Below are 12567 nucleotides of genomic sequence, written 5' to 3' on the forward strand. Positions count from 1 at the left end.
AAGACATTAGCTCAAGCTTTGTCACGTATTCAATTTCGTTTTGACGTTTGGATTGGATCACGCCCGTTGAAAATTGATTTTGTCTCAAGCCCTTGGCCCCGACATAGACAAATAAATTATCAATTATTGGACATGTTTAATCTGTGTAAAGTTCCTATGCCTATCTATTTAATGACGTGTGTATTGATGTGTTTCATGGTGTTTAATATTTTTTTTTATAATAAGGTTTATTTGCCGATAAAAGTGTAGTTTCTAGGATTGTTATTGTTTCGTATGTAGGCGGAGCCACCTTTATTCTACTTGTAGCATCATTTTATTGTTAGATTGTAGAACTGTGAGCCTGAAATCCAAGAAACGGGGTTTTTGCTAGAACATACTTTTAATAAATAAAACAAGAGCATTAATTAAGAATTGTTAATTTACACCACTGTGTATTATAGATTACTAGTCTATGCTTTGTTAAAGTTAAAGAAAATACATTTGTAGTGAGACTTGAGTCCATCTCATCATATCCTAACTGCTAAGTAACAATCTTGTCTTAAGCGCCGTCAAATGTCAAACGTCAACTAGAAAAAATGCTTTTAAAAGCTGAATATAAATTTAAGTTCGATTGACGTTCTAAATTACACGCATTAAATTACCAAATTAATTTATAATACATTTTTGAATTTAGGCAAATGGTTTTTTTATTATTTCCGTTTCTTGGTATATTCATGGCCACTATGATAGACGTTGATAGATTTAGTGAACTGTATATCCTAGACGTAGCTCTGACTAGCGGCGGACGCGGACCTGTGTAAGACTGCGTTATTTATACAATATGATAATAATATATACAAGGATAATTGTTATATCGCGACCATAGCAAGATGTTTGGGTTATATTTTTGCATATTTAAAACATTTACAGGCCCTTGCACACTAATAACTCTTTTGAGGTTTTAACAGGTACCAAAGAACTTTTACAGTCAGTGAAGATTTGCTATATTTAAATTTATTGTTCACACAAGTCAAGAACACGCGCGCTGCTACCTTTAATTAAATTTTTAATACTTGTCATGGGTGAACATTAAAATGAGAATGAGTCAGTCGAAGTCAAAGTCAAAAAAGACTTTATGTACCTGCAACCTTAGCACAAACATTACGTTTCATAAGTGTAATAAAATGTTATGAATAGATGAGTGAAAAAGTTGAGCAGCGCTGATGGGCGTATTTGGAACTACCAAAGAAGCGCGACACGACTCAAGACACAAGAACTTACAGTGTTCGAATTTTAATATAAACTATACCAAATGCTTGGTTATCTATTTGTATGAAGTTTCAGATATCATTATCGACTGTCATTTGCCACAACTGTCCAAATGTTTGTGCTAAGAGTATTAAGTAATTGTTATCCGAAAGTAAATTGCCTTTAAATATCCCAACATCGCTCGCGTCAGGGTGACATAACGGCACCCCATATTTTGTTAGCGCAATTTTGTGAAGACATTGTGTATGAATATTGGTTTTCAAGCCAAATGTAAATATTTACCCACTTACTGTTTATTGTAAGTATAAATAAGATTTATACGTTTAGTTGAATTTTCATTAAATATTAACAATACATGTTTGTGTGTTATTTACCTTTTGAACGATGCAGTATTAAAGGTTATATATAAACATTACACCTTATATGGTTTAAAACTTTAAAAACCATTTAAATTGGCTTTTTCAATAAGTGTTTACCACAAAAAGCGTATCTTTAAGTGTGCTGTCTTCCACGCTGCACCCATGGGTGGCGCCGGCAGCCCCGTTCCGCCCAAGGCTGGCGGGGGGTGTTAGTTTCGGTCGTTCGCCCTGGGCCTCGTAGGTGCTGTGGAGCGTCTTCGCTCTCGCAGCATTCGTTGTTGTGTGAAGGTGGGGCCGGGGAGCACCGCGCACCGGACTCGCGGTCGTGCCACACCGGGTGATACCCCCGGTTCACCCGAGGGAAGCCCAGCAAGGGACCTGCGGACGAAGTTCGCAACTTTAAATGAATAATTCTTGGTAGTACAGGAAGTAATAGTTAGATGTCGCTTTATAAAATCTACAGTTTTTGTAAGTTGGTAATAGATAACACTAGTTAACATAACAATGCCGCAGTGAAGTAAAAGTTTGTGGTTCATTGACATGACAACTGCTATTACCGACTATTCTGTATTCGCATACAATAATGGAATACTCTAGAAAAACCTGGAAAGGTTTCATTCTAACATATCTTCGAAACTACTAACTTCAGACAAGTTTAGTCGAAAATTATCACAATAAACTAATAAATAAATAGATTTTAAAATTTAATAAAAATTAAAAACAAGTAAAAGACATACCTAAATATAAATAAAGAAAATATTTTTAAATATTCCTTTTTAAATTATAGAAAATGAAACATCGGTTTCTTGGATACTCTAGGAATCCATACAAACTTAGTTGTGATGAAAAACATGGCATTTTATAATTAAAAAAAAAGTGTGTAATTATTTAAGTAAGTAAAATAATAAAATTTAAAGCGATGGAGGTGCTGGGATTTGAACCCAGGACTTTCAGCATGCGAAGCAGACACTCTACCACTGAGTTACACCCCCGGTAAGAATACTAGTTGAAATTGCTAAATATGTTCTTTACATTAACCATATACTGTCTTTGCTTCTTGAATATTATTTATTGCATACCCTGAAGGCTGTCTGTAAATCCATTTTAATATATTCAAGGGGTCTACCGACAACCTATGACATTTTTAACAGAACAAATACATATGTTAGTGAAAAAATATTAGTTTAAAGAAAATTTATATTAAATATTTTAGATTTTTATGGTATGTATTCCACAAATTTTGTCTATGGTCTAAATTGTAAACCTCTAAACATTTTTTAAATAATGTTTTTTGACAATTATCGTCTTTATTGCTTTTTCATATGGTGTATTTTACAATGTACCTACAATATTAGTGTTAGCTTGAACTAAAATACATTTGATTACTTCATACTCAGGTAGCTTAGGTAACGAATATATAGAACTCTTATTTACAATTAAAATCTGATATGTAGCTACTGAAATTCCTGTCAACTATTATACGTTAATTTACACCTTTGTGACCCTCTTTGAAATTCAAATATGTTGTTTTCAGTTCGCCCTCATTTATTTTAATAAGTATTGAAGAATTTTATATAAACATTGATGGATTATTTCAATAATGTAATTTTGGTAAAGCCTGCAGAAGCTTGAGGCTTCTGGCGCATGCATATTATAAGCAATTAATCAATAATATTATTAAGATGTATGTAATATTAAGGGAGCCGCAAATTTGGTTTAACTCTTTAACCATCCATATATAACAAATGAGTAGTACATACATGATTAGCTTTTCTTTTCTCATTCGATAAAAAACTAATATATAAATTCTGAAATATATTAAATAATTTTTGTAAATTAATTAACTATTTTTTACAGAATTAGAATTAGAATTTCATTAATTGTAATAGAATTATTACTATCATTGTTATCGTAATATATTTTATTAATGGCTTCGAATCTCTTCGAATCAACCGTGGTAGTGACGACACGAAAACGATGGCGCGTAACGGAAAAATGTGACGCGTAATGGAAAAATGTGACGTTAATTTTATCCAACGCCGATAACGAATTTCATTTAAATAATTTTGTTGTTTGTCTTGGATAAACAAGTAAGCAACTCTGGGTAACTTTTCAATAACTAGTTATCTATTAAAGCTTAATTAAAAACTCGCGAGCCCTCTGGCATTGAGTGTCCATGGGCGGTATCACTTAACATCAGGTGAACCTCCTGCCCGTTTGCCCTGTTCTATAAAAAAAAGAAAAGGTTTCCATAACTTCCGTTAGTAACAAGAATATTGTTGTTAAAGAAATTAAAAATACCAATATCTACGTCAAACGTATTTGGATTTTTCCATACATTTTAGCGATTGACGTAGGAATTTAATGGATTTGTATTTAAATTTACATATCATTTGTTTTAATTTAAAACTTTTACTTTAGCAAATATAAATAATTTCTTCAAAAACATAAGAAGGATACTATTAAATAGGTAAAAGTTTTTGGAAATAATTAATTTTTAAATAGATTAGTGACATGGAATCTGTAAACATACGAAGATACAAGTATTTTCGTATTCAGAATTTCCGAACCAATTCGACTTAGGGTCCTTCAAGAAAAGAGCGTACCAATTCTTAAAAGGCCGGCAACGCACTCGCGAGCCCTCCGGCATTGAGAGTGTCCTTAATGCGGGAGTGTGAGAGCCTCCTGCCCGTTTGCACCCTGTTCTATAAAAAAAAGTTCGAAGGGCGAAATTATTTTTTATATACATATGTAGGTGATATTATAAATGCAACATGTAACTGGCTGACATTATGCCGTTTTCATTTCTAAAAATATATATTAATTCACATTCTTACTTCATTTCATATCATATCATCGTAAAAATAACAATATTTAAATAATTAAACTAAATTTATATAAAAGTAAATTCGAAAAATTCAACCTACGTCCAACCAGCAAAAACTTAGATAAACTTTATATATAAAGTTGGCAATACTTACTACTTGTATTTTCTTTATAAGTAAATTAATTTATGAATATTATTAATTAATGATTAATGTTTCATTCAACTCATTTGTTTTATTATTATCCTGCCTTCCTTTGACGGCTTCCTTAATAATATGAAGACGTATTTATACAAATTAACCACTGCCTACTAGACCAGTGTCGATAATTTTTGAAACCAAAAAAAATTACAGTAGGATGAAACCCATTAGAAATGCAGGGGAATATGATCAAAATGAAAGGAAAAATAAATTACGGTCGATCCGAGTTCGGGAAGTGGGAGGGGGGTGACTTTTAAGGGGGAAAAATTGTTTATCTTGATTTCCGGCGAAACTACCAGTCCTATGGAAAAAAGTTAAATGGCAAAGTTGTAGGTCATAAAAAGATCTACAACTTTGGTATTTACAATTTTTTCACATAACCTCAAAATTTAGGTGAAAAATTCAAAAAACCAAGTTTTTAGTTTTTTATTTATATCTTTTTTAAAAAGTTTTTTTTTCTACGAAATTTGGTGGAAACTTACCTTATTATGTCCCAAATATACTGTGATTTATTTGATTAAAAATATTTAATTTTTCGCCTCATTTTAACTTAATATCAAAAAAGCACCCTAATTTTCAATCGAAAATTCTGACGTCAAAATTTCAGCTTTTTTCAAAAAGTTTGGGGGCTTTTTGTTCGTTGAAATATCTACTTTCTGATGGTGTAAAAAAAATATACATTACTATAGGAAATATTATTAGAAAATGCAAAAAATTGAAAAAACCTCAAATTCGAAAATTTTCTTTTAATTATGTACAATTTTGAGGTATTTATTAAAATTTACACTTTAATTACTCAAAAAACGTAAGATTTCATGCTTCATTGATAAACGAAAAAATTGCAAATTAAAATATACTTCTATAATTAACAAACAAATAAGTTAATAAAGTTAATATTTAATAAGACATCTACAATATTTTGAAAAAGTTGTAGAATCTTCTGTAAATAATATTTGTAGATGCCTATTTATTGCTGTTTTAAGATAATTTATATACCTGAGTGACCTTCGGTGAATTTTGAATTTTTCTTTGAATAAAGTAAATTTCTCACAAATCACTTAGAGTAAGTCAGCCTGCAGGTGTATTTTTAAAAACGATGTTGTACACTACTCTGTATCTCGAATACTGGCTAACGGTTTTTACAGCTGCTACGAAATAGCAGGTAGCAGTAAGGCCCAGACCCTCCTAGATCCATCCCCACTTCTCAATGAAATAACTTACACTGGGCTTAAATTCACCGCAGGTCACTCAGGTATATAAATTATCTTAAAAGAGCAATAAATAGGCATCTACAAATATTATTTACAGAAGATTCTACAACTTTTTCAAAATATTGTATGTCTTATTAAATATTAACTTTATTAACTTATTTGTTTGTTAATTATAGAAGTATATTTTAATTTGCATTTTTTTCGTTTATCAATGAAGCATGAAATCTTACGTTTTTTGAGTAATTAAAGTGTAAATTTTAATAAATACCTCAAAATGGTACATAATTAAAAGAAAATTTTCGAATTTGAGGTTTTTTCAATTTTTTGCATTTTCTAATAATATTTCCTATAGTAATGTATATTTTTTTTACACCATCAGAAAGTAGATATTTCAACGAACAAAAAGCCCCCAAACTTTTTTAAAAAAGCTGAAATTTTGACGTCAGAATTTTCGATTGAAAATTAGGGTGCTTTTTTGATATTAAGTTAAAATGAGGCGAAAAAATAAATATTTTTAATCAAATAAATTACAGTATATTTGGGACATAATAAGGTAAGTTTCCACCAAATTTCGTAGAAAAAAAAAACTTTTTAAAAAAGATATAAATAAAAAACTAAAAACTTGGTTTTTTGAATTTTTCACCTAAATTTTGAGGTTATGTGAAAAAATTGTAAATACCAAAGTTGTAGATCTTTTTATGACCTACAACTTTGCCATTTAACTTTTTTCCATAGGACTGGTAGTTTCGCCGGAAATCAAGATAAACAATTTTTCCCCCTTAAAAGTCACCCCCCTCCCACTTCCCGAACTCGGATCGACCGTAATTTATTTTTCCTTTCATTTTGATCATATTCCCCTGCATTTCTAATGGGTTTCATCCTACTGTAATTTTTTTTCGTTTTTTACTATTTTTGAAGGCTTCGGCACTGGTCTATACACAACGTTTTGCGGTTTCAAATTACCCATACATCTTTTGTGTCACGTTGCCTATTTGTCAATAAATGAGATTTCAACATACGTTCCTAGAAATAAATAGTAGTAAAAAAGTGTGTGACGGCTATAGTTTTTATAGCTTACAGACTTTATTAGAGACACTTAGATAGGATTACCGATCATTCGGTCACTACGAGTATGTAGAATATAATAATGTTATCATTAACAGCAATAAGAATCATACTCAAATAGCTGCCTGGAGGAGATCGCTTGAAAGCGCTAAAGCTGCCAGTTGCGCTCTTTTTTTTCAATTATGTCTATTTTAATATATATAAATCTCGTGTCACAATGTTTGTCCTCAATGGACTCCTAAACTACCGAACCGATTTTAAATTCAATTGGCAAACCGTGAGCAGTCTGGTCCAACTTAAGAGATAGGATAGCTTAGATCTTTAATTATATTCGTAATTTTATTTTATTGCAAATATTTGTTTATTATTTGATACAATTCTAACAGATGGCGCTGTGTTAAAAGTACCAACGTTTCACATAAGCTCTCCTACCATTTCCCTTGAATAGTTTACTACTATATAATATAACAAAAACCTTAGCCAAAGCAACGCTTGGCCGAGTCTGCTAGTAGTATTATAATTCTGTATGCAACAAAGTCTTAATAAATTAATTAAAAAAATGAATAATTAAACATTTGAAAATTCAACAAAATGTTGGGCTCCCGGGGTTGCCCTACATGGCCGATGAGCAAATGTGTATTGCGCATATTAAATTAAAAATCATAAAACTATTTAAAAATATACTTTATATTTAGGCAACACATAATAGATATAGTATAAAAATACAAAGTGTAGGGAATTGCAGAAGAAGGTAATAAAGGAATACAATAATAATTATAAATATTTAAAATAATACAGACAACCCAAAAAAGTAGAAAACAGAGGAAAAAAACCAGAAGAAACTGTAATGCCACCGAATTAGGGAGAGGAATACTACTGGGAAGCGTTTATACAAGAGATTATAACCTGCCGAAGTTTATACCAACCAATTCGACTGACGAAAACGCTTGTTGACAAAGAACATCCCTTTCCGTGTGGTTTTAAACTAAAGTTCTAAAATGTATGAAAATAAATAAAATATTGTGTAAATCTCACAGCGAATACATTAGCCTCGATGTCATTTCATATCATACTTTACTAACCGTTTTCGACTTGACAGTTACAATGGAACATCCGTTTATCGTCTTCAATCAGCTGGAAGCTTCTAGATCGCGTGACAATCAAACCGAATGAATGCAAACATCGTATGATGTCTGCCGTTATATCGCCTTAGGTAATATGTATCGAAAATGCTGGCAAAAAACTACGGTGAATCATTTATGACCTTGATTGTAGCGATATTTTTGCTATGTTGAATTTAAATCTTCATATAGCGACTTTGGATGTAACCCTTTCGGGCACAGCGATGGTTTTTAAATGAATTATTTAAAACAAATCGCGACCGGTATCGGCCACCAAAGACACAAAGAGCTCTCTTGTCTTTTGTTTATAATCATTTAGATTAGCAATACCTTTACCTTTTGTTTAGATAACGGTTAAGTAGGTTCCTGTTTAAATTTCGGCGCTAAATCTGTGGTTCAGTTAAAAAAATGAGTGTGTATGTACGCGTTAGAAGTTATACTTCTTTGGCACAACAATATAAAAATCCAAAAATGTTATTCTACATTTCTAGAAAAAACTAAAATGTTAACTACAGCTAATTTCCGTGTGTCGGTTTTTTGTGACGGTGTGCGTGCGCAAGGTAAAAATTTATTCTTATCATATTTCCCTAACGCGCTAAAAGATGTATAACTTCAGAAGTGATAATTGCTGTAGCAACTGGTGCTATTTAGAATAAGTCTGTATCCTTTAGTTACCTTTTGTTGTAAACTTGTAACGACGCGGTCCGGATATAGCCGAATTCTATTTTTTTAATATTGATGCTCGCTATGATCATGTTAAAATTTCTATAGACGTATTCTTATGTAATTAACTTTGCCTGCCTTTTAAAAGATTAAGAAAGGATCGTTGACAAGGTCTACGTGTGTTTTTTACGTGTTTACGCATATTTTATTAAAAAACTGAACCATTTTATTTACGTAAAGCTTTAAAGGAAAATGAACGCATTATTAAATTATTTAAAGACGGACCAGCTGGATCCTTTACCTGTATGTTTTACTGTATTTTATAGTTTTGTATATGTCCTATATATCTTGTTTATATATATATTACTGTTAGCATGTCTCGCTGAAACTCGAGAATCGCTGGACTGATTTGGTTAATTATGATTTTGAAGTATTTTTGGAAGTTCAGCGAAGGTTTAAACGGTGGGAAACAAAGTAACAACGACAAATGAATTCTTCAATAAATACGGTATTTCCTAGCTGGGACATATAGTCTTTTGTTTTTTTTAAAATAAAACCCTTTCACTTGGTTGTCATAATATATTAAGAAATCCTTTCAAAAATTTGTGTTTCTTAGCTGTAGTATGAGGTCCGATCTCTTTGGTCTATTTAAACATTTTATATTCAGTTTCGACGTTTTGATGATACGACCTTCACTGGGTCATCTAATAAAATATAAAAATGTATGAAAAATATCTAATTACATTTGATTGATTATCATCTAATCGATACAATACGTGATAAAAGACAATAATATAACATATTTACTTATTTTGGCGACTGTCTTTATATCTTACTTATTACAACAGAAGAAAAGCAATGCATTCTTACTATCCATAAGAGTCAAGTTACCGTCGAATCCAATTTATATACGAAAGATATATCAGACATCAGAACCAGAAAAACGGCATTACAGTGTCGTTCCACCATAAAAAAGAAGTTTTTATATTAATAGGCCACGTACCAATTGTTTAAATCAGATTCTAATTCAGGAGTGAAGCCTTTTAAAGCACTTATTTATAAGGTATTGTTTCGGAAGTAAAATAAAATAAGCGAATGTAACAAAGTTCCGGTTGATTAAGCCACAACGAGGTTATTTTAATTGACAGAAGATTTGATAAATAAGACTTTGAAGGTAAGAAATTCTTTTGTTTAAAAATTGTTGACGGAGTTTCGTAATTTTTGTGATAAACATAAAAAAACAGGTTTGCACAGAAGTTTATTTAGTGCGTGTAATCTGTAATGACTGTTGAGTTTAAATTACTGATACACTGAAATACAAGTTTTACTAATAGTATGTATGACCTATTTTATAGCGTATGAAGATAATATGCTAGATTAAAAACGTACTTAGAGGAAATTACTTTAATAGTATGTTGTAAATAAATTAATGTTAATTTCACATATAAATCTTTTGTGGGTGTGTTTCTAATTATTGAACTCTTCCTAAACCGCGAAGTGGATTTTGATGTAATTTGCGTGTATCCAAGTAGATTCGAAAATGTACAGGACAAGGTCTTTTATTAATATAAGGAAATATCAAAAAGGTTAGTCGACATTTACATATTATTTTGTACCATGATAGGAATTAAGCGCAAATTTTAATGTTATGAAAATTACGTATTAATAATTTTCTTATTCGTTTTTGTCGCAAAAAAATTATTTTACTATGAAATAATTTCATTAAAATAAAAAACAGTAAAGTAAACGACATATTATGTGTAATTGAAGTTAAAAATTATACATATTTTAAAAATATACCATTATTTTTACTACGAACAATTCACAACTCAAACAGAATATGTATATTGTATTATTCTCATGGAATAATACAATATATAAAATACCTATATCAAACAAACTATGATTTTTTAAATTAATTAAAATTAAATGATACGGTTTCATAATCGACATTAATAATGTTATCTTAAACAAATGAATTAGGATTTACAAAATTTTTCTAAATGAGTTCCATCTTGATACAAGTGCCGTAGTAACATTTGTGGTAGGTATGTACGAACCCTTCCGAACCGAGACTATTTGGGATATTCCAAACCGGGAATTGAAACATGACTCAGCTTTAAACGCATTAGCCGAACACAGAAGCATTTTGTTATAAAATAACATTGTCAAACTCATGATGTCAGCTTCTTATAACTGACTTTTATTGATACCCATACGTCGATTTGGTTCTTAAATACTTCAATGGGCGGGATCCACAAGAATTCTTAATATACTATAATTATATATAGTATTGTTCATGTTATTAATACATTCCGGTTATATTTTTACCGCAACAAGGAGGGTATTCATTTTGATGTACCATCATATAATATGTACCCTCATAACTAATAACGTAAAATTTTAATCACGTGTTAAATGTTTTGCTTAAAATACAATTTAAATCTTAAAATGTATAACTTTTATTACTGATGTGTGTCATATGAGTAATTAATAATCCTGAATGCATATCATTACGAAACAATTGTTTTAATTATATAATAGATAGTTTTGTTCCATCCCCGGCTGTGCAACAAAGGATTATTTTTCTATGTGCGCATCTACCATTTTCTTGAACGGTTAAGGAAAACATCTTGAGGAAATCGGCTTAGGCCTAGAAAATCCACGGCATTTGTCAGGCACAAGAGACTGAACACCTAATTGCCTGTAGAAAAATGATCATGAAACAGATTCAGAAATCAGACCTAAAAAGATTGCATCGCCAGAGATTGTTTTAAATCGAAATTTCAAGTTGTTCGGCGGTATCACTTAACATCAGCTGAGCCCCCTGCCCGTTTGCCCCCTGTTCTATAAAAAAAACTTTAAAAAAAACAGTCAGTCCTCCATTAGGAACTTAACTTCGTAACACATAAGAAATAAAGGGTTGCATTATATGACGTAATTCATTGAACTGCGTTGTTCTAGTTTTCCGTACTGAGTTATCTTACTAACAGTTGTGCAACTGTTAAGTTAAATTCCATAGGCTTATCGTTTAATTTTAACTGAAGTTCAACGCTGTTTAAAACAAAATTGAATACAACCAAGGATTATAGATTTTGTGAAATCTTAACATGTTCTGTTAACTAGATATTGTTGAAATATAGTCATATTAAATTAATACAACAATCTTTATAGATAGAACACGAACAAACACGTCCAATATCTATGAATGTTTTCTACAGCGGGTAATTACACTGGGAGTGGTCCCAATTATATATATACATTATTAATTTAATATTTTTGACGTTCATGAGTGTATTTGATTACGTATGTTATAATTTTAGTTGCAAACACCAAGGTGAAAAAAATATTTTGATTTATAACATATCGCAAATTGTATAATTTCTCCACTATATTATGTTTTGGAGGACTGTTTTCCCCCCGGTTTCCCGCGTGGGGATGGCCTTCGCGTAAGGACGATCGGCGCACGTACCAAGCGATGCCATATTACGACACTCGGCCGTCAACCCTCAACACTTGCGATACTTCGATTGAAACTGCATTTTCTGTGCCAACCTCATTAATTTAATGTCTTCGAATACTTTGTCTTTCTGTGTTATTTTGTCATAAGGCTATTTATTTCACACTGGCCATATTTAGCTAAAAATAACCAGTTTCTTTTTATAATATTTTTAATTCATGCTCATATTCAAGTAACATTTAATACATATTAAAATTTAAAAGTCAAAATAAAAGCTTAAATTGAGTACATATATTTTTGTATTCATTTATTTTATGCTCGTTTGTACAATACAATATAATTAAATAATGCAGTATAATACAGTACAGTACAGTAGGTATAGTACAGTACAATTGAATAACAAGACAGAACCGG

The 12567-nt window shown here is 30.9% G+C and overlaps 1 non-coding gene across 1 annotated transcript; it reads right to left on the bottom strand.

Moving 5' to 3' along the window:
• Positions 1-2527: 2527 nt before the first annotated feature.
• Trnaa-cgc lies at positions 2528-2599 on the bottom strand. Its single transcript has one exon. It is a non-coding gene; the product is annotated as a tRNA-Ala (tRNA).
• Positions 2600-12567: the final 9968 nt, after the last annotated feature.

This window comes from Pieris rapae, chromosome 1 (assembly GCF_905147795.1).
Source record: "Pieris rapae chromosome 1, ilPieRapa1.1, whole genome shotgun sequence".
NCBI classification, from domain to species: Eukaryota; Metazoa; Arthropoda; class Insecta; order Lepidoptera; family Pieridae; genus Pieris; species Pieris rapae.